This window comes from Macaca fascicularis, chromosome 15, assembly GCF_037993035.2.
Source record: "Macaca fascicularis isolate 582-1 chromosome 15, T2T-MFA8v1.1".
NCBI classification, from domain to species: domain Eukaryota; kingdom Metazoa; phylum Chordata; class Mammalia; order Primates; family Cercopithecidae; genus Macaca; species Macaca fascicularis.
In genome coordinates, this window is record NC_088389.1 from 99873713 (window position 1) to 99894885 (window position 21173).

Sequence of the window (21173 nt, forward strand, 5' to 3'; positions counted from 1 at the left end):
GGGGATTCAACCAAAGAAAGCTTTCTGGAAGAAATGAAGCCACAACTAGTCAGCAAGGAAATTAAAATTCACTTACACAGTGTATATTATGTGCTGGATGTTACATGTGCTAAATGCTTTCCATGTAATAACTGGTGTAATTTTAAAAACAACTCTATGAGGTAGGCATTGTTATTAGCCCCGCTTTACAGAAAACTGAGGCAGAGATATTGACTCTTCCAAAGTCACACAGCTAGTCAGTGATGGAGCCGGACTTCATTCCCAGGCAGTGTGGTCTCCCAGTTCATGCTACAGAGTGGGATGGGTGTATCAGCAGGTGCAGCCTGGGATCACGTGAACTACTCTCTTCAGCTGCTGTCAGCCGACTGCTGTATCCCAACACATCATACCCAGTGTAGTCACTACCAAGTTCCCAATTCTGATGTGAGGGGTGTTCCTTCCCTAAAATTCCAGAGCAGAGATGACTGATATTACCCTCACCCAATGAATGGTCAAGCCACACTTGTCTTAAACCAGCTCCTGCCAAGATTCTGAATTCTGTGCAACACCTCCTTGCTCATGTGTTCCCAGGCAAGGGAACTGCTAGAATCCTACAACTCTAGGCTCATAGCAGAAACAGCATAAGATCAATTTCTACCAACAGTAATAGGGAGTGGTGTTCCCTCACATAAGGAGTTCAAAGTTTTTTTATTTCTTTTTGGTTTTTTGAGAGACAGAGTCTCGCTGTCGCCCAGGCTGGAATGCAGTGGTGCCATCTCGGCTCACTGCCACCTTCGCCTCCCAGGCTCAAGCGATTCTCCTGCCTTAGCTTCTCAAGTAGCTGGGACTACAGGTGTGCACCACCACACCCAGCTAATTTTTGTATTTTTTTTTTTTTAGTAGAGATGGGGTTTCACTATGTGTTGGCCAGGCTAGTCTCGAACTCCTGACCTCAGGTGATCCGCCTGCCTCAGCCTCCCAAAGTGCTGGGATTACAGGTGTGAGCCACTGCACCCAGCCTTAAAGTTTTTATTTCTTAGGACTGAGAGTACTCAAAGATTCCATGAATTGTTATATATATGCAAGTTGTTTGGGAAGGGCATTCGATTAAGTGATTTTAATTTCAGCTTTAACTATTCAGTAGCAGGGGTTAAAAATCTAGGACGAATCACAAGCACAAGGGAGGGCCTCCCCAGCTGGCCCACCAGAGCCAGGCCCCTTTCCTCTGCTTCCCACAGCAGGACTCAGGAGCCTGCTTTCCTTTCTTTGTGGTGTTTTCCACCGCTCACTCCAGCCCTGGGGTCCCTGTACCCTCCAGACAGCCTGTCTTTCAGTCTCACTGTTTTTCCCACAAGGATCACTCTTCTTGAAGAGGCATTAGGAATGGAAAAAGAAGGACAGATGGGAGAGAGGAAGGGAGGGAGGGATGCTACCCACCGAATGTATATACATTATGGCATTATTTATTCATTTATTTTGAGATAGAGTCTCACTCTGTCACTTAGGCTGGAGTGCAGTGTCATGATCTTGGCTCACTGCAACCTCCACCTCCTGGGGTCAAGCGATTCTTATGCCTCAGCCTCCCGAGTAGCTGGGATTACAGGTGCCCACCACCATGCCCTGCTAATTTTTGTGTTTTGAGTACAGACAGCGTTCCACCATGTTGGCCAGGCAGGTCTTGAACTCCTGGCCTCATGTGATCCACCCACCTCGGCCTGCCACAGTGCTGGGATTACAGGCGTGAGCCACCGTGCCCGGTTGCATTTATTATTTAAAACAAGCCCTTGTGGTCTTAGTCTAGCTGTATGAATGATGGAACAGAGGTTCAGAAAGGTCAGTAACTTGTTCACAGTCACGATGTCTTAAACAGTAGAGGTGGGATTCAAACCAAGTCTTTCCCCTGTGTCATGGGGTTGGTATGACTGGGGACACACAGGAATGGGTGAGGGTGTCTTCAAGGTCTCATGCTGGGTGAACCAGGAGGTGGATGCGCAGAAGCAGGAAAAGGCGAGGGGCACTGCAGCTGGGGTTGGGCACATGGGTTATTTCCAATAGATACTGCGTTGTGCCAGAGGACAGGATTGGAGTGATAGATTTGATGACTTCCAGTTGAAGGTAATAGTTTAAACCTAGTAGTGAATATGTTCTGAGGATGAATGACTCTGAGGAGAGATGGCTAGTTTGGGCTGAGCGGGGTGAGTCTAGAAGAGCCACACTAAGCTTTATTAACTCTTTGGTAATTATTTTATATCATGTAATCTGCTCTTCTTACAGTGTATTGGTGGGGCATCTGAGTAGCAAATATGTAAAGATATTATTTACGAACATATTAAGGAGGAGAGAAATGAAATGCTTTTTTCAGTAGAGCTAAAAAAGCAAAAACAAAAAAATTGCTGTTTCCCTAACTCTTCTACTTTTAGTTAAAGCTCTTTCCAGCTCCTGAAAAGCAGACCACACCCTATAAAACAGACTGTACAGGGCATTGGTTCATTTCCATTTTTATACTTCCAAAGCACAGTAACTGTTAAAACACCCAGTGAAGAAGCATGGCCACTGTCTTTCTCCAGAAGAAATAAAGTAGAAATATTCGTTCAAAGGAAATGTCAGTCTCATCTGTGAAGTTTTATATTCAATTTTAATCATCCAGAAAGAAAACCTGAGCATCCTGACTTAAAAGCTTTTTTTGGATCATGAATATTTAAAAACACTTTTTAATTAGATAAATGATTTTTAGTTAATAGTTGCAGTTATAAATAATTTCTAGAATGCTAAGGGAATTAACCCAATATATGCATATTTCTAAATAATTTCTAGAATTATAAAGAAAGTGTCATATCTGGAAGGGGCATTTTGGTTAGATATGTGTTAGTTTCCTGTGTTATTAACCTTATGTACAATTATGAGAGATTCCACACAAAGATGACAATTTTAAAAAATGAATAAATAAATTAGCAAGTTGAACAGTCTAATTTATGGAAGAAAATCAAATTCTAATATTTACTAAGGCAGAATTATTTTCCTGATGAAAGACACAATTTTAATTTTATATGAAATCATCATAGATAAGAATCACTGTAAGAGCTGCATGTTAAGCGCACCAAAAATTGCAATAAAATGAAACTTTAAAACATCCCATTTGCAAAATATCATGTCACTTTTCACTGCAGGAGAACGGCTTCCAATGGGTAACAAGTTTAAGTTGATTTTTTCTTGTTGTTAGCTCAGGCTTTGTTTCTTATTTGAGAGTACTGTATAGTAATTTTTATCATGCGTCATCAGAAATACAATTTGTTAGAACAATGACTGTTGTGTGAGTGTAATTACATCTTCCTGTATGATTAAATGAGGGCTGTATGGGACCTTTACTCAGAGGTGGCAGCTGTAGCCAACCAAGTTCAGCCTATAAAAGAATTCCTGGGACTAACTGGTACTAATTGTTTGCAGAACAACCAGTGGGAGTAATATTCATGAATACTATGGAAATGAAATATTCCAAGACCAAATGGTTTAGCCCTTGTTTTTTTATTTTATTGTGGTCAGATTATATTAATTGCATAATCAGGCCAAGTGAAGTGGGAGCTCTTGGTCTTTTGTTGTTTTTGGAAGAAAACTTCGCCTTCATCTCTTCAGTCCTCTCATAAACAGGGAAATTGAGGCTTAGGGAGTAGTTGAAGGGTTATTTAAAGTCACCAAACTTTAATATACCCTGTCAGATTTTTAAGTACACTCTACCATATACATGAATATATCAGTTTGTAAATAATGTACCTTATTACAATTTAAAATATATTAGTTCTCAAGGTAAATATTATGAATATTTAAAACACAAACATTCGTGTTTTTTTTTTTTTTTTTTGAGACAGATTCTCTCTCTGTCACCCAGGCTGAAATAAAATGACACGATTATAGCTTACTGCAGCCTCGAACTTGTGGGCTCAAGTGATCCTCCTTCCTCAGTCTCCGAAAGTGCTAGGATTACAGATGTGAGCCACCATGCCCAGCAACACTCAAATTTTTAAAACATGAGAGAAGAAAAGAGGAAACAGATGGCTTAATACTTTCTTCCCACATCCCAAAGATTGTTGGTACGTGCACCTCACTTTGGAGATTTAGGTCATTTAGATGAAAAGAAACTTGCTAATGAGGAAAGAGAACCTATAGAAGTAGGGTTTAAGATTTAGGGGGATGGGGAAGGGTTTGGAACACTCACTTTGGACATGTAGGTTAATCACAGTTAACATAACATAATGGCTCCCCTTCTATTTTGCTTCCCTTTATGTATGGGTTTGTTTAGACAAAGAGCTGCATGACTCTTGTATGTTACCATAGCACATCAAATAGAAAAAAAAAAAAAAAGCTTGAAGAAGTTGGTGAGGAAGGAGCTATGTAAGTCAGAACTCTCAGAGTGACAGAAACTCAACTAAAATTAAATTTCACAAAAGTCAATTTATTAGCTTTCATAAAACGATAACTGGAATCTCCTAGGGTGACAGTGGCCTCCGGCATAGCTAGATCCAGAAGCTCGTGTGATGTCATGACATTTCTCTTGGTATAATATAATATAATATAATATAAAGAGCCCTCTCCATGTGGCGGGGCACATGACTACTATCAAGAGCTCTAACTTCCTATCAGCCTTGGTTAGCAAATCCAATGGAAACAGGACATTGCCCTCCTATAGTCATATGTTCATCCCAGGGAAGACTGGTTGACCCGGTATGTGGATCATGTGTACTATGGTCCATTGAGTGGGCCACCATGATGGGTGGTCTACCTTTACCCATGGACAAAGGGTAAGGAAGCTCTTCAAAAGCAAGAGGAGACTTTAAAAAAATGGAGATGAAGTAGATTCTGAACCTCTCCAATCAATATATTTTCATGCTGGCAGGGATTGCACATGTTGGGTTCTAAAGGTATTTAAAAAGATGTTTTTAATAATAATTTTAAAAACCCACCAAATTGCCAGGCGCGGTGGCTCACGCCTGTAATCCCAGCACTTTGGGAGGCCGAGGTGGGCGGATCACAAGGTCAGGAGATGGAGACCATCCTGGCGAACATGGTGAAACCCCGTTTCTACTAAAAATACAAAAAATTAGCCGGGCGTGGTGGCGGGCGCCTGTAGTCCCAGCTACTCGAGAGGCTGAGGCAGGAGAATGATGTGAACCCGGGAGGCGGAGGTTGCAGTGAGCCGAGATTGCACCACAGAACTCCAGCCTGGGCGACAGAGCCAGACTTTGTCTCAAAAAAACAAACGAACAAACAAACAAAAAACCCCACCAAATTATTTCTTAGTTAATCTTTGCTATTGACCCAAGCAAGGAGTTTATAGTATTTAGAAATGCATTGCTATAAAATGACAACTGGAATTCCTCCCTCATTTGTCAAAGCACAGTCTTTTAAAGAGAGATATATTTGTAGAAAGAGCAAATCTGCTTCTGATTTTAGTTCATCCAGCAGCAGGCAGGCTTTTTGGACCAATTATTACCAGACCTTGAGATAAATCACCTCATGAGCCATTAGTTCTTGAAGGATTAGTGGCCTCAAAGATTTATGTGCGGATTAATTGGAGTGTACATTAGATCGCCGTGTTTAAAACCGCAGTCATTCCTGCAAATCATTTTCATTAGTGCTTTATTCAGAATTATGTAGCCTTGTATAATGCTGCCATTGCAGGGAAATCTGAAAGACATTCTCTTTACTTGTGGTCTGCCCCCCATCACCACCGTTGTGTTTAATAGATCTAGCTAGGGCTACATAGAGAACATCCAAAGGAACAGCAGCTTCCAGTAAAGATTAGTTCAGTTGCTTCAGGTGAACAGTGACTGAAATTTACAGGACCTTGTATCGAGAGAGACAAGATGAGGTATAAGAAATATATCGGTATTCTGGAAGCAGCAGTTGGTATTACCCCACTTAACAAAAGAGAACTTCTACCTGAGAGCAGAAGACACGTGAACCTTTGGCAACAACCTGGGTAAGCAGTGGAAGCTGGAAGCTTCTCGCTATAGATGTAAATACTTTTTGGCTGTTTTGGGGACCCAGATAGAAAAAAGGGTCCTCTGTCTTGTGGAGATAATAAATGAGTTCTTCATTAAGAACTTGTTTTTCTTGGTGGAGATGGAACTCCTAGACTGATTTAAAAATAGGAATGAAATTGTGGGATAGTATTCTAATACCCAATTAGATGAATAATGGGTGTGTCTAGAGCCCATTTTTACAATCTAGCTATTTAATTTTCTGATTCTGAAAGTTTTTTTTTACATGGTTTACAAAGGTAGCAGTTCTTAAGAACGAAGAAAATATGCCTTATTACTATAATGTTTTTCAACAATACAAGTGTTTTTCTGATTCAAGTGTATGTGCAGACTATGTTTCGGGGAAGTACTTTGCTTGAAACGGCAGTTTTTCATTGGACATCTCTTTCTGCAGTCCCGCTGATTTACCATGATGCAGAAAGGTTTACAAGTTCTTTATGCCTAGCTACAAGCCTTAGTTCTAACTCCCTTCTCTGAAGTCTTTCTTTTGCGCTTTTTACACATTAAAGACAAGTTGAATTTACGGTGCCTGTATGGTAGACAGTATTTTTAGGATCTGAATTTAATTTTTAAACTGAATGAGTCACACAGTAGCATGTACTGATCAACTTGCATCTGTGTAGCAAATATTTCTTTTCAATAATTAGACTGTCACTAGCTTTTTTTTTTTTATCATATGAACAATGTACATTCATTATAGAAGATTTAGAAAATACAGAAAAATAAGGGGGAAAATTACTCATTGTTCTATCTCCCCACGAGAACTACTAGAATAATTTAGGTCAGTGGCTGTCTATGGGGAGGTGGAAATAGGGAATTTGGCTCCCCAGGGGACAGTTGTCAATGTCTGGGGGCATTTTTTTGTCGTTATAGTCCAGGGGTTGCTATTGGCATCTATTTGGTAGAGTCTGGGGATACTGCCCGACATCCACAATGCACAGGACAGCCCCCTGCAACAAAGAATTATCCAGCCCACAGTGTCAATAGTGCCACTGGTGAGACATTTGATTTAGATAGATTTTCTTCCCATCTGTAAAAGGATGCATTTTATTAGAAGAAAAATAAATATTTCTTTGGGAAATCTTAAGGATGCTTTAGAATGGAATTCTGAGGCAACATTTTAATTATCTTATTATTATTCTACTGTTATTGTCTTGAAAGTAAATGGAAGTATGTATATGCATGGAGCGGGCAGGGGGTATATAGAGACTCGATCAGCATCCACATAGGTTAATGCTGTTCAGCCAGGGCTGTGGAAAACATTGTAATGACTACATTGTGATTCTCCAAGTAGTCTCTCGAGATTGGGCATGCTGTAGCCTAGACCTTAGTCTCAGAATGACAGAAGTTTAGAACTGGGAGGACCTTTGCCAGCGATGGCAAACAGGTTTCATGTGGAAGGCAGGTGCCAGCTGATGGTTGGTGCTTGGAGTATCTAGCTAGGAGGACCCTGAGGCCAAACCCGGGCTTAGAGGGAAAGGAATATCGCAACTGATTAGGGATGTTTGTTCTGAACCTATGATTAGGGAATAGGGGAGATGCAACCTGTGACCTGTATATTTGCCATTCCTAAATTCTAGTTTAGTGTTCGAATTTTACAAGTGGGAAACTCAGCCTCATTGGAGTCATCCTGATCAAGGGTCTGGCTCTCAGACAGAAACGGGATGTTCTTAGTTTCTGCCTCAGGGTCTTTCATAAAGAGATTCGCCCTAAACAAGCTCACATGATTCAGATGTACAAGTTGGTTGCTAGATTATTAATTTTTGTTCGGAGATAACCTCTTCTAGCAATTGGAATAAGTACCCTAAATAGACCTAAATAGATCTCTGCCTCTCCTCATTTCCCCAAATCAAACCAAACAGAAGTCAAGTTATTACAAAGTGGCCCTTAATAAGGGAAGTTGAACGTGCCTTTTTTTTTTTTGAGAGAGAGAACGTTTCCTTAAGCTGGATGAAATAGCATTGGATCAGAGGACAAACAAGATCTTCCTTATACCTATAATACTCCGAGTTCTGTGAATACACAGGGATGAAATATTATTTCACTGATCTCTCTTTTTTTTTTTTTTTTTTGAGACAGAGTTTTGCTCTTGCCGCCCAGACTGGAGTGCAATGGTGCGATCTCGGCTTATGGCAACCTCCGCCTCCCGGGTTCCAGAGAGTCTCCTGCCTCAGCCTCCCGAGTAGCTGGGATTACAGACATGCGCCACCATGCCTAGCTAATTTTGTAGTTTTAGTGAAGATGGAATTTCTCCATGTTGGTCAGGGTGGTTTCTTTTTTTTTTTTTTTTTTTTTTTTTTGAGACGGAGTCTCGCTCTGTCGCCCAGGCTGGAGTACAGTGGCCGGATCTCAGCTCACTGCAAGCTCCGCCTCCCAGGTTCACGCCATTCTCCTGCCTCAGCCTCCCGAGTAGCTGGGACTACAGGCGCCCGCCACCTCGCCCGGCTAATTTTTTTGTATTTTTTAGTAGAGACGGGGTTTCACTGTGCTAGCCAGGATGGTCTCGATCTCCTGACCTCGTGATCTGCCCGTCTCGGCCTCCCAAAGTGCTGGGATTACAGGCGTGAGCCACCGCGCCTGGCCCTTTCTTTCTATGTATTTATTTATTTATTTATTTTTATTTTTTTGAGACGGAGTCTCGGTCTGTCACCCAGGCTGGAGTGCGGCAGGGCAATCTCAGCTCACTGCAACTTCTGCCTCCCAGGTTCAAGTGATTCTCCTGCCTCAGCCTCCTGAATAGCTGAGATTACAGGTGCGTGTCACCACACCCGGCTAATTTTTTGTATTTTTGGTAGAGACAGGATTTCACAGTGTGATCTGCCTGCCTCGGCCTCCCAAAGTGCTGGGATTACAGGTGTGAACCACTGCACCCGGCCTCTTTCTTTAAAGAAAAAAAAAAAATAGGGAGAGACTCTCGCTGTATTGCTCAGGCAGGAGTGCAGTGGCTATTCACAGGTGTGACCTCACCATTGATAAGCCCAGGAGTTTTGACCTGCTCTGCTTCTGACCTGGGGCCAGTTCACCCCTCCTGATTAATCTTGCACTTTCTGATCTTCCTGATGGCTTTTAGTCCCAATACCTCCCCTCTTAGCAGCTGTTAAAGATATCCAGCAGTAGGAGAGTAGGTTATTGGCTGAGCTTCTATGGAAAGAAGTTGTCCTAGGAGCATTTTAACCAGAAATTTCTGTTGGCCTGGTTGACTAGATAGTGAGGCTGATTTTTTTTTTCCCAAGAACTCTGTCTCATTCATTCTTTTCAAGAAGTATTCTGATTACTACAACATACATGTAATACTGCATAGTTTTAAGGAACAGCTGCTTTTGCATTTTAAAACACAACTGAGGCTGGGAACAGTTGCTTACGTCTGTAATCCCAGTACTTTGGGAGACTGAGGTGGGCAGATCACCTGAGGTCCGGAGTTCGAGGCCAGCCTCACCAACATGGTGAAACCCCATCTCTAAAAGTACAAAAATTGACCGGGAGTGGTGGCGGGCTCTTGTAATCCCAGCTACTTTGGAGGCTAAGACAGGGATAATTGCTTGAACCTGGGAGGCAGAGGTTGCAGTGAGCCAAGATCACGTCACTGCACTCCAGCCTGGGCAACAGAGCAAGACTCCCTCTCCAAAAAAAAAAAAAAAAAAGCCACAATTGGAAGTCAGGTTATAATCCAGTATTTAAAACCTCAAGAAATTCATTCATTCTTCTCGTGCTTCCCCCTCTGTAATACTTTTTTTTTTTTTTTTTTTTGAGATGGAGTCACACTGTGTCACCCAGGACGCTGGAGTGCAGTGGCAGGATCTTGGTTCACTGTAATCTCTGCCTTCCGGATTCAAGCAATTCTCCTGTCTCCACCTCCCAAGTAGCTGGGACTACAGATACCACCATGCCTGGCTAATTTTTATATTTTCAGAGACGCAGTTTTACCATGTTGGCCAGGCTAGTCTCGAACTCTTGACCCCAAGTGATCCACCCGCCTCGGCCTCCCAAAGTGCTGGGATTACAGGCATGAGCCACCATGCCCAGCCCCCCTCTGTAATACTTTTTCTTGCTGTCTGCAAGCAAGGATGTGCTTGGGCTTCTATTCTGCAAACTGTACAGTTGCATGATTGGCCAAAATGAACAGCTACCAACCGACAATTGACTGAGTGTTGCAAGTTCATTGAAACAGAGAGTGGATGACTTATACATGTGCATATTTGCCCATTGCCCAGCACATGGTAGGTGCTCAGGAAATATTTTCCAGTGCTAACTCTGTTTCAGTATAGCCACAAATGAAGAAAGATAGAATAAAAAGAATTGATACCCAAATACTAAAATAAAATACTCAGCCACCTATGAATCTTCCTTTTGAAATCTGTGAAGTTTTTCAGCTTTAACTCATGTTACCTGACAATTTTACATTATCTGTCAATACTATTGAAATCCAAGAATATATTTGATTTCTTTCTGCCAAGTGTTCTCTTAGTTTAGAGGCCCTATTCAATAATAGTGTATTTTAGAAACAACTGATTGTTATTGGGGGTTTGTATACATGACAAAACTCCCTAGATTATTATAGAGAAAGTTAAAGTCAAGATGCCTTAGAAATGCAGAAAACTGCTTGAATTAAAAAGCAAGCCATTTTTAGAAAAGAAATAAGCTCTCTTTGGAGCTGATATCTGTAGAAAAGTTTGCATATGAAGCCAAAAGCATAACCAAGCACCTCTCGATTTGTAAGCCATTTATTTATCTTTGGAAGTAATAATAGAAACCATGTATGGGCTGGACTCTAATCCCGTTGCTTGCTTTGTAGGATGTCCAGATGGCCTAGCTTTAGCCTTTGCCTGCATTTCCTGCTGATCCTCGGACAAGGGAAATGTGCCTCCCGCCTGTACAAATAAAATCGACACCATCTTTTCTTTCTACTTCATCGTGTAGGGAGTAGAGTGTTTTGCACAGATGTCACAATATCACTTTGTCTAGCAAACAGAAGAGTATGTCCAGAACTGGTGAGAGGCTGCATTCTTCCTCCCACTGGAAGTTTTTCCTGTGACTGCCCGAGTGAAGCTGCCTTCACAAGCTCAACCCAGAAAGGAGCTTGCCTCCTTGTGGTATTTGAAAGGCACATGCAGGCTTCATAAGAATGTGCAGAAGGGGTATTTCTTGGGTTTCTTGGTCTTAGGGGTAAAATGAGAAAGTATTTGCCATCTTTCCTGCTGGTGAGCAACCTATAAATATAAACACAAGCCTAGGCCAGGCGCGGTGGCTCACGCCTGTCATCCTAGCACTTTGGGAGGCCAAGGTGGGTGGATCACTTGAGGTCAGGAATTCGAGACCAGCCTGGCCAACATGGTGAAACCCTGTTTCTACTAAAAATACAAAAATTAGCCGTCCGTGGTGGCACGTGCCTGTAATCCCAGCTACCTGAGAGGCTGAGGCAGGAAAATTGCTTGAACCCAGGAGGCTGTGGTTGCAGTGAGCCGAGATCGTGCCACTGTACTCCAGACTGGGCGACAAGTGAGACTCTGTCTCAAAAAACAAAACAATAAACACAAGCCAGTATTATAAATGCCATGAAAAACAAATTCCCCCTTACTTTAAAATGTTTTCTCTGTAGTATACTTTGGAATGGTAAATTTTATGTTATGTGTATTTTACCATAATCAAAAAATTTTTTCCTTTTTTTTTTTTGAGACAGAGTTTCACTCTTGTCTCCAGGCTGGAATGCAGTGGCAAGATCTCGCCTCACTGTAACCTCTGCCTCCTGAATTCCAGCGATTCTCCTGCCTCAGCCTCCTGAGTAGCTGGGATTACAGTGCCCCCCACACCACACCTGGCTAATTTTTTTTTTTTTGAGATGGAGTCTTGCTCTGTCGCCCATTTTGGAGTGCAGTGGCGCGATCTCGGCTCACTGCAAGCTCTGCCTCCTGGGTTCACGCCATACTCCTGCCTCAGCCTCCTGAGTAGCTGGGACTACAGGCGCCCGCCACCACGCCCAGCTAATTTTTTTGTATTTTTAGTAGAGACAGGGTTTCACCATGCTAGCCAGGATGGTCTCGATCTCCTGACCTCGTGATCCGCCTGCCTTGGCCTCCCAAAATGCTAGGATTACAGGCGTGAGCCACTGTGCCTGGCCTAGCTAATTTTTATATTTTTAGTAGAGAGGGGGTTTCACCATGTTGGCCAGGCTGGTCTTGATCGAATTCCTGGCCTCAGATGATCCACCTGCCTCACCCTCCCTAAGTGCTGGAATTACAGGCATGAGCCACCGTGCCCAGCCTAAAATATTTTGTTCTAGCTATTTCCTCACCAGCTGAATATTTGTTTAACCTGAAAGGCGAATTCTTATAAGATCTTGTTTCTCAGAGTGATCCTTAGGTGAACTGGTGATACCAAAGTTTAGGTGGCAGTTCACTTTCTCCATTTTTTGAAGACTGAAAACATTAGGGTCAGCAATTCCATTATTTCTGAGAGAAATGAAAACATATATCCACATAAACACTTATACAACAAGTGTTCATAATGGCCAAAGAGCAGAAACAACCCAAACCTCCACCAACTGATGAATAGATAATAAAATGTGGTATATCCATACAATGGAATATTATTTGGCCATAAAAATAAATGAAGTGCTGATGTATGCCACATCATCAATGAACCCTGAATACATTAAGCTAAGTAAAAGAAGGCAGTCACGAAAGGTCTCATATCATATGAGTCCATTTATATGAAATATTCAGAATAGATAAATCTATAGAGTAAAAAATTAGATTGGTGGTTGCCTAGAGCCAAGAGGCAGGGAGAGAATTGGGGGATCAGGGAATGATGGCTAAGGGTTATGGGGCTTCTTTTGTGGGGGTAATGAAGATATTCTAAAATGAATTGTGGGCCGGGCGCGGTGGCTGACGCCTGTAATCCCAGTACTTTGGGAAGCCAAGGTGGGCGGATCACCTAAGGTCGGGAGTTCAAGACCAGCCTGACCAACACGGAGAAACCCCGTTTCTACTAAAAATACAAAATTAGCCGGTGTGGTAGGGCATGCTTGTAATCCCAGCTACTCAGGAGGTAGAGGCAGAAGAATTGCTTGAACCCGGCAGGTGGAGGTTGTGCTGAGCCGATATCACACCATTGCACCCCAGCCTGTGCAACAAGAGCAAAACTCCGTCTCAAAAGAAAAAGGATTGTGGTGACAGTTGCATAACTCTGTGAAGGTACTAAATGGATCGTGGTGACAATTGCATAAGTCTGTGAAGGTACTAAAAGTCATCCTAAAAACAAGCAAATTGTATGGTATGTGGACTTCCGTGCATTTCCCAAAATCTTACCATGCAGGGAATGAACATGTTGGATTTTTAACAACACCGTCTTTTCCAGGGCGCGAAGTACCACATTACCGTCATCTCCCTGTGAGTGGGACTGGTACCCCGGCTGCAGCTCCAGACGAAAGTACTCCAGGAAGCACAGAGCTGTGCCAGTACACGGCCCACGTTGCCAGGTATTTGCTTATTTTATCTCTCATCAACCTAGTTACTGGTCTCCCCCAAAATTTGTTCTAAGAGTTACCGTTTTCACATCCTAGAGGTAGTCTGAGTTACCATTTTCGATGTTGCTGATACATACATTTTCATAGAAAATTTAATGGTAATGTCCTATTTACCAAAGAGCAGAAACATCTTACCTGAATTAATGGACCGAATTGATAGGTATAACTTTGCCATGGATGGTGAATGCTTATTGAGGATGACCTTCCTGGCATATAAGTACAACTTCTGTGGTTCAAAATAAATGCCTCAGGCCGGGCGCGGTGGCTCAAGCCTGTAATCCCAGCACTTTGGGAGGCCGAGACGGGCGGATCATGAGGTCAGGAGATCGAGACCATCCTGGCTAACACGGTGAAACCCCATCTCTACTAAAAAATACAAAAAACTAGCCGGGCAAGGTGGCAGGCTACTGCACTCCAGCCTGGGGGACAGAGCGAGACTCCGTCTCAAAAAAAAACAAAACAAAATAAATGCCTCAATTGGCATTTGGTGCTGATGATATCTGGGATTGGAGGTCATTTTAATAGGTTATGTTTTTTCATTATTATTGAGGTAGTAAAATTATATAACAGTGGTAAGCACTTTGATGAAAAGATAAAGGACATCAGTCATGCTGGCTTCTAAAGATTAATTATGTCCAAGCTTTTAGTGAAAGAGCTAGGAGCGAGTATTATCTATTTACTGATTCACTTTTAAGAATGAATTAAATGAGATTTACAAGGTCTTAAATCTTGACAGATGTGGGATGCATTTGTTTTTTGTTACACTTTGACCTCAGTTTATAGGCCAGTCCATGGCTAGCTGGAATGGGGTTGGAATTTTTTTCATGTGCTTGTTTTATAATGACTGTCTGTTGAAACTGGCAGCCCCTACCCAAGTGGATTCCAGATAAACGTGTGAACTGGAGTTTAGTGGAGTGTGAATGGCACACTCCGGAAGAGCAGATAGTCGTTCAGATCCTAGTCCTGCTACCTTCTAATTGTGTGATCTTGGGCACATGTCTTAATGCTTCTGAGCCTCAGATCCTTCATCTGTAAAGGGAATGTCGACATGAAACTAAATGAGTTAATGGGCCCAGCAAGTACCAGGCCCATGCTAAGGCCTTTCTCAGTGTCTAGTTGTCCAAATGAGGACATTTAAGTGGGGGAAGGCCTCATTTTCCACTGAATTAACAGGGCTGGATGTGGGTTTTGTTTACTGAAATGTTCTCTCTGGAGCTCTTAAAGGTCCCAGCCAGGCAAGGCAGCTCACACCTGTAATCCCACTGTTTTGGGAAGTAGAGGTGGGAGGATCGCTTGAGGCCAGGAGTTTGAAACCAGCCTGGGCAACATAGTGAGACCCTGTCTCTATTTTTTTTTTTTTCCCTAAGACGGAGTTTTGCTCTGTCGCCCAGGCTGGAGTGCAGTGGCCCAATCTTGGCTCACTGCAAACTGCACTTCCCAGGTTCACGCCATTCTCCTGCCTCAGCCTCCCGAGTGGCTGGGACTACAAGCGCCTGCTACCACGCTCGGCTAATTGTTTGTATTTTTAGTAGAGATGGGGTTTCACCATGTTAGCCAGGATGGTCTCGATCTCCTGACCTCGTGATCCGCCCACCTCGGCCTCCCAAAGTGCTGGGATTACAGGCATGAGCCACCGCCCCCGGCCGACCCTGTCTCTATTTTTAAAAAAATAATAATAACTTGCTGGGCATGGTGGTGTGCTCCTGTAGTCCTAGCTATATGAGAAGCTGAGGTGGGAGGATCGCTTGAGTGCAGGAATTCGAGACTGCAGTGAGCTATAATTGCACCACTGCATTCCAGCCTGGGCAACAGAGAGACTCTGTCACAGCGACAAAAAAAAAGTCCCAAACATGAGAAGACAGATACCTGCTCAGACTCCAGACATTGTTTTCCTTGGCTGGGCATGGTGGCTCACGCCTGTAATCCCAGCAATTTGGGAGGCCAGTGTGGAAGGATGGCTTGAGCCCAGGAGTTTGAGACCAGCCTGGGCAACATGGCGAAACCCCATCTCTGCAAAAAATACAAAATATTAGCCAGGTGTGGTGGTGCATACCGATAATCCCAGCTACTCGGGAGGCTGAGGCACGAGAATCACTTGAACCCAGGAGGTGGAGGTTGCTGTGAGCTGAGATCGTGCCACTGCATTTTAGCCTTGCGATAGAGAGAAACTGTCTCAAAAAAGAAAAAATTGTTCTCCTAAAATCTTTAAATTAGATTTCTAGATAGGATCTGTTGATTATTCAAATAAATTGGCAGGGTACTGTAGAGTATGGCAAAGAGAGATTGGAGCTAGCATTGTCTGTTGGAGGAAAGGCTCTTTCTCACTCTAGCCAGCCCCTCCTGATAAGTACCTCCCTTGTTCTGGTTCCCTGTACCTGCACTTCGAACCACATGCCTTTCCAACATCAATTAGATTGCCTAAGTCAGTGCCTTACTCCAGAGTTCTTTCATGTGTAAACACTGAAGCTTGGCTTCTGGGACGAATTAGCCTTGGGCGGGCATGAGTGATGAGGATTTTTTTCCCAGGCATCTCACATTGCCCTAGTTTCAGATCCAGCGAACACTCATTAAGGGCCTTTTATGTACCAGGCAAGGGGCAAGGTGCTTTCACACATATTGTTCCTCCTCACAACAACCCTAAGAGGAAGGTATTACTAGCTCCCTTTTGTAAATAAATAACCTGAGATTCAAAGATTTTAAATGATTCCCTTGTGGTTGCACAGCCCCTGACTTCCAAGTTCAGTGAGATTTCTATAACAGCTGATTTCTACACTAATTCTACAGAGCTTGAAGACTTAACTCCTTAACTCAGACAAGTAAAAAGGTTTCTCTCTAAGGCCAGTTTGGATCAATTGCTAGGTGGCTGTCTAGAGTTAAGGATTTGCAAGTGCTGCTCAAGTTTGTTGAGCAAGAATGTTGTGATCCATTGGCAATGTCCGGTGTGGGTGGAGCAGGTGTCTGCAAAGCTGCTCTGGACCTGAGGTTTCTAATCATCAGCCTCTACTCATTCTGCCCTCCTCTGCCATTCTAGAGTCTCCTCTGATGAGCACTATTTGCCTGAGGCTGGATTTTTGCTACTTTAAGGGGCTTTGATTATCACCTTTCTGATTTGGCAGAATCATCTTTGCCTTCAGAAATAATGCTAAGGCTTTGGGAGGCTGAGGCAGGAGGATCGCTTAAGCCTAGGAGTTCAAGATCAGCCTGGGTGACATAGCCAGACCCTGTCTCTAAAAAAAAAAGGAGAAGGCCAGGCACGGTGGTTCACACCTATAATCCCAGCACTTTGGGAGGCCGAGGCAAAAGGAGTCCTTGAGCCCAGGAGTTCAAGACCAACCTGGGCAACATAAGGAGACCCTCTTTCAATTTTATAATTATATTAAAAATTAATAATAAATAAAAAGAAAAAAGAAAAAGAAAAGATGCTAATAGTCTGGTGAAGAGCTTCATTTTCTAGATATGAAGTCTCATTGTTAGGCAATTTAGATATCTTAAAGTTATCACTGACTCACCCCATCATATAAGCTTAGAAAAGTGAGTTGAGGCCGGGCTCAGTGGCTCACGCCTGTAATCCTAGCACTTTGGGAGGCCAATGAGGGTGGATCACCTGAGGTCAGGAGTTCCAGACCAGCCTGGCCAACATGGTAAAACCTTGTCTCTACTAAAAATACAAAAATTAGCCTGGTGTGGTGGTGGGCGCCTACAATCCCAGCTACTCAGGAGGCTGAGGCACGAGAATTGCTTGAACCTGGTGGGCCAGAGACTGCAGTGAGCCGAGATGGTGCCACTTCACTCACTCCAGCCTGGGTGAAAGGGCGAAAGAGTGAAACTCCATTTCCAAAAAACAAAAAAGAAAGAAAAGAAAAGTGAGTTGAAGATGAAAGCTTGAAACTTTTACTTCTGTGCACCTGGGAGCCCCTCTATACCTTCTTTCCCTCTAGGGGCTCCTCGGTTTACAGGAATTCTCAGGGAAATCACTCCAGCAGCCAAACTTCCGTACTGGGATGGACAGACCCAGAGCAGTGACACATCGTTATCACCTGGAGGGCGTGTTAAAACAGGGATTCCTGGGCCCCACCCCCGGGGTTTCTGCTTCAGGCAGTCTGGGGTAAGTCCCAGGAATTTGCATGTCTGGTTTCCACTACTTCGACAACCACTAACCTGGAGAGTACTTGTAATGGCTGGTTTAGAGCATGGGCTTGTTTACAGATGGTGTGTGTGGCCGGTTTCTCTACCTGTGGTGAAGGGATTCTTTCCTCAAATATTTAATAAGCATCTCACACTGTGCTGCTGACGGAAATGTAGAGGAATATGAAGCTTGTCCCTGGTAGACTTTGGAGCCTAATTTGGAATCAGTAAATTGCATTGCTGTGTGTAAAGTACTGCCCTCACCCCCTTAAGTGGATGTGGCAGAAGGCCTGAAGCAGTGACTAAGTCAGGGGAGTCTTCCTGGGGCAGGTGATATTTGAAAGGAAACCTGAGGATAAAAGGTTATTGGCAATGTGCGCTTATGGGGGAAGAGAAACTCAGGGAGCACAGCCTGTACATTAAAGGGTCTGGAGATACTGCACTAGGTGAGAAGAAAAGGTCTGTGTTTGTTCTGAGAATTCCATTGTGACTCCTATATGTAAACCAAAAAGTATCAGAGACAAGTCTCAATCAGCTTAGAGAGTTTGGCCAGGCAGGGTGGCTCACGCCTGTAATCCTAGCACTTTGGGAGGCCTGAGGCCAGCAGATCGCTTGAGGCCAGGAGTTTGAGACCAGCCTGGCCAACATGGTGAAACACCATCTCTACTAAAAATACAAAAATTAGCTGGGTATGTGGTGTGCGCCTGTAATCCCAGCTTCTTGGGAGGCTGAGGCACCAGAACTGCTTGAACCTGGGAGGCAGAAGTTGTGGTGAGCCGAGATTGCCACTGCACTCCGGCCTGGGCAACAGAGCAAGACTCTGTCCGCTCCCCGCCAAAAAAAAATTTTTAGAAAGTTTATTTTGCCAAGGTTACAGGACATGCCCATAACACAGGCTCAGGAGGTCCTGACGACATGTGCCTAAGGTGGTAAGAGTACAGCTTGCTTTTATACATTTTAGGGAGACATAATACATCAATCAATACATGTAAGATTTATAACCAACTACATTGGTTCTATCTGGCAGAGCAGGACAACTCAAAAGAGGTGGAGGGGCTGCCAGGTCATAGGTACTCTACTCTAGAGGTACCTAGGGGCTGCCAGGTCATAAGTACTGCTATTCTAAAGCCTCCAAGTAACAGGCTTTAGAGAATAAACTGTAAACATTTCTTATCAGACTTAAGGTCAGTGTTGATGTTAATATTGGAGGGGTATGATGGGGCATGTCCAACCCCCACTTCCCTTCATGGCCTGAACCAGTCTTTCAGGTTAAATTTCAGGGTGCCCTGGCCGAGAAGGAATTCCATTCAGATGGTTGCAGGGGCCCTTCAAATTTTATTTTTGGTTTATAGATATGAAAGGAAGATGCAACTATATGATGATAATGATGAAATGTGGGTGCTCACTGTGTAGTTGGTGCTGTGCTAAATATGTTACTTGCATTGTCTTATTTCTCATACCCATCCCATGAGGTGGAGGTCCAACTCTAATCCCCATTTGTAGTAGTTTGCTGAAGCCACAGTAACAAAGCACCATAAACTGGGTGGCCTAAACAGAAATTAACATAAATTATTGTCTCATGGTTCTAGAGGCTAGAAGTCTGAACTCAAGGTGTCTGCAGAGTTGGTTTCTTTTTTTTTTTTTTTTTTTTGAGACAGTCTCTGTCGTTCAGGCTGGATTACAGTGGCATGATCTTGGCTCATTGCAACCTCTACCTCCCGGGTTCAAGCGATTCTCCTGCCTGAGACTTTTGAGTAGCTGGGATTACAGGCACACACCACCATGCCTAACTAATTTTTGTATTTTTAGTGGAGACGGGTTTCCCATTTTGGCCAGGCTGGTCTTGAACTCTTGACCTCAAGTGATCCATCTGCCTTGGCCTCCCAAAGTGCTGGGATGACAGGCATCAGCCACCATGCCTGGTCCTTATTCTTTCTTACTTTCTAACGACTTAAAGTCAAACATGTTTTCCAAACAGAAATCAGAGTGTGTGCTTCTTTACTCATGAACCAACAAGACAGAGTGCTGGTCATTTGGCCTATCCTTGGAAATCTGTGATGTCTGGACATCTTAAGCATAGGATATAGATGAGTAATACTCAAGCTAGGTTCTGAAACATAATTTAATTATACTTCTGCATGTTTAAAAGAATTCAGAACCTAAAAATTAAAAGCTGACCCAGAGGCAGGCACCGTGGCCGGCCGGGTGCGGTGATTCACTCCTGTAATCCCAGCACTTTGGGAGGCTGAGGTGGTGGATCACCTGAGGTCAGGAGTTCCAGACCAGCCTGACCAGCATGGCGAAAACCCATCTCTACTAAAAAACAAAAACAAAAACTTAGCTGGGCGTGATGGTGCACGCCTGTAATCCCAGCTATCCCAGCTACTCAGGAGGCTGAGGCAGGAGAATCGCTTGAGCCCAGGGGACAGAGGTTGCAATGAGCCTAGATCCTGCCACTGCACTCCAGCCTGGGGGACAGAGCAAGACTTTGCCTCAAAAAAAAAAAAAAAAAAAAAAGAAAAGGAAAAAAAGAAAAAGAAAAAAAAAAAGCTGACCCAGAGCCCTAGATCTCTTAACTTTTTACAGCCAAATCTTAAAAGGCTTCTCTGTGTTTTTTGTTCCTTTTCCTCACTATCACCTGCCCTTCTGACACTTTCTCCTCTACCTATGCCAGAAACTTACAGACCCAGTAAGTGGTTTCAGGTGTCCTATGGGCTGGGCACAGCACTAAATAAAAGCTCTTGCCTTAGAAGGAACTGCAGTCTAATTGGCAATCGGTAGTCACGTTGCTGTTTAAAGGAAGCGTATTCTTCTTCTTATTATTATTTTTAAGACAAGGTCTTGCTCTGTTCCCCAGGCTGGAGTGCAGTGGCATGATCATAGCTCACTGCAGCCTCCATCCCCTGGCCTTAAGCAATCCTCCTGCTTCAGCCTCCCAAAGTGCTGGGATTATAGGTGTGAGCCACTGCATCAGGCCAGAAGCTTATCTTATGATTTCCATTTCATCTGATAAAATTGAGATGAAGAATTTGCTTCTAGTTCCAGCTGGAATGGGGAGTTCTCCACTCACATCGGTTTTGATTCTTCACTCATATCAGTTGAATGGTTGATGATAGAACTTTTCAGTTCAGTCAAAATTTTTATTCATTTAGAGGTAATCTGATTGTGTAGTGAGATTAGGCAATCCCCTTGGGCAGAATTCACCACCCCCCTCCATCAAAATTATTTGATATTTGAAAAAAACAGGCCGGGCACAGTGGTCTATGCCTGTAATCCCAGCACTTTGAGAGGCCGAGGTGGGCAGATTGCTTGAGCTCTGAGTTCAAGACCAACCTGGGCAACATGCTGAAACCCTGTCTCTACAGAAAATACAAAAAAAAAAAAAAGAAAAAAAAAAGCTGGGTGTGGTGGCAGGCACCTGTAGTCCCAGCTACTTGGGGGTGCTGAGGCAGGAAGATCACTGGCGACCAGGAGGTCCAGGCTGCAGTGAGCCAAGATTACGCCACTGTACT

General features: G+C 43.5%; 1 protein-coding gene and 1 long non-coding RNA gene across 4 annotated transcripts in view; both read left to right on the forward strand.

The window, feature by feature from the left end:
- Positions 1-5767: 5767 nt before the first annotated feature.
- LOC141408667 (uncharacterized) lies at positions 5768-10918 on the forward strand. Its single transcript, XR_012424773.1, has 2 exons — positions 5768-5953; positions 10807-10918. It is a non-coding gene; the product is annotated as an uncharacterized lncRNA (long non-coding RNA).
- Positions 10919-13370: 2452 nt separating this feature from the next.
- Positions 13371-21173, forward strand: part of TJP2 (tight junction protein 2) — a 107507-nt gene continuing 99704 nt past the window's right edge. For all 3 annotated transcript variants that reach the window (XM_045373138.3, XM_045373139.3, XM_045373141.3), the window contains exon 1: positions 13371-13488. The gene's annotated coding sequence lies outside the window, so the exon portion shown is untranslated. The remainder of the gene's footprint in view (positions 13489-21173) is intronic.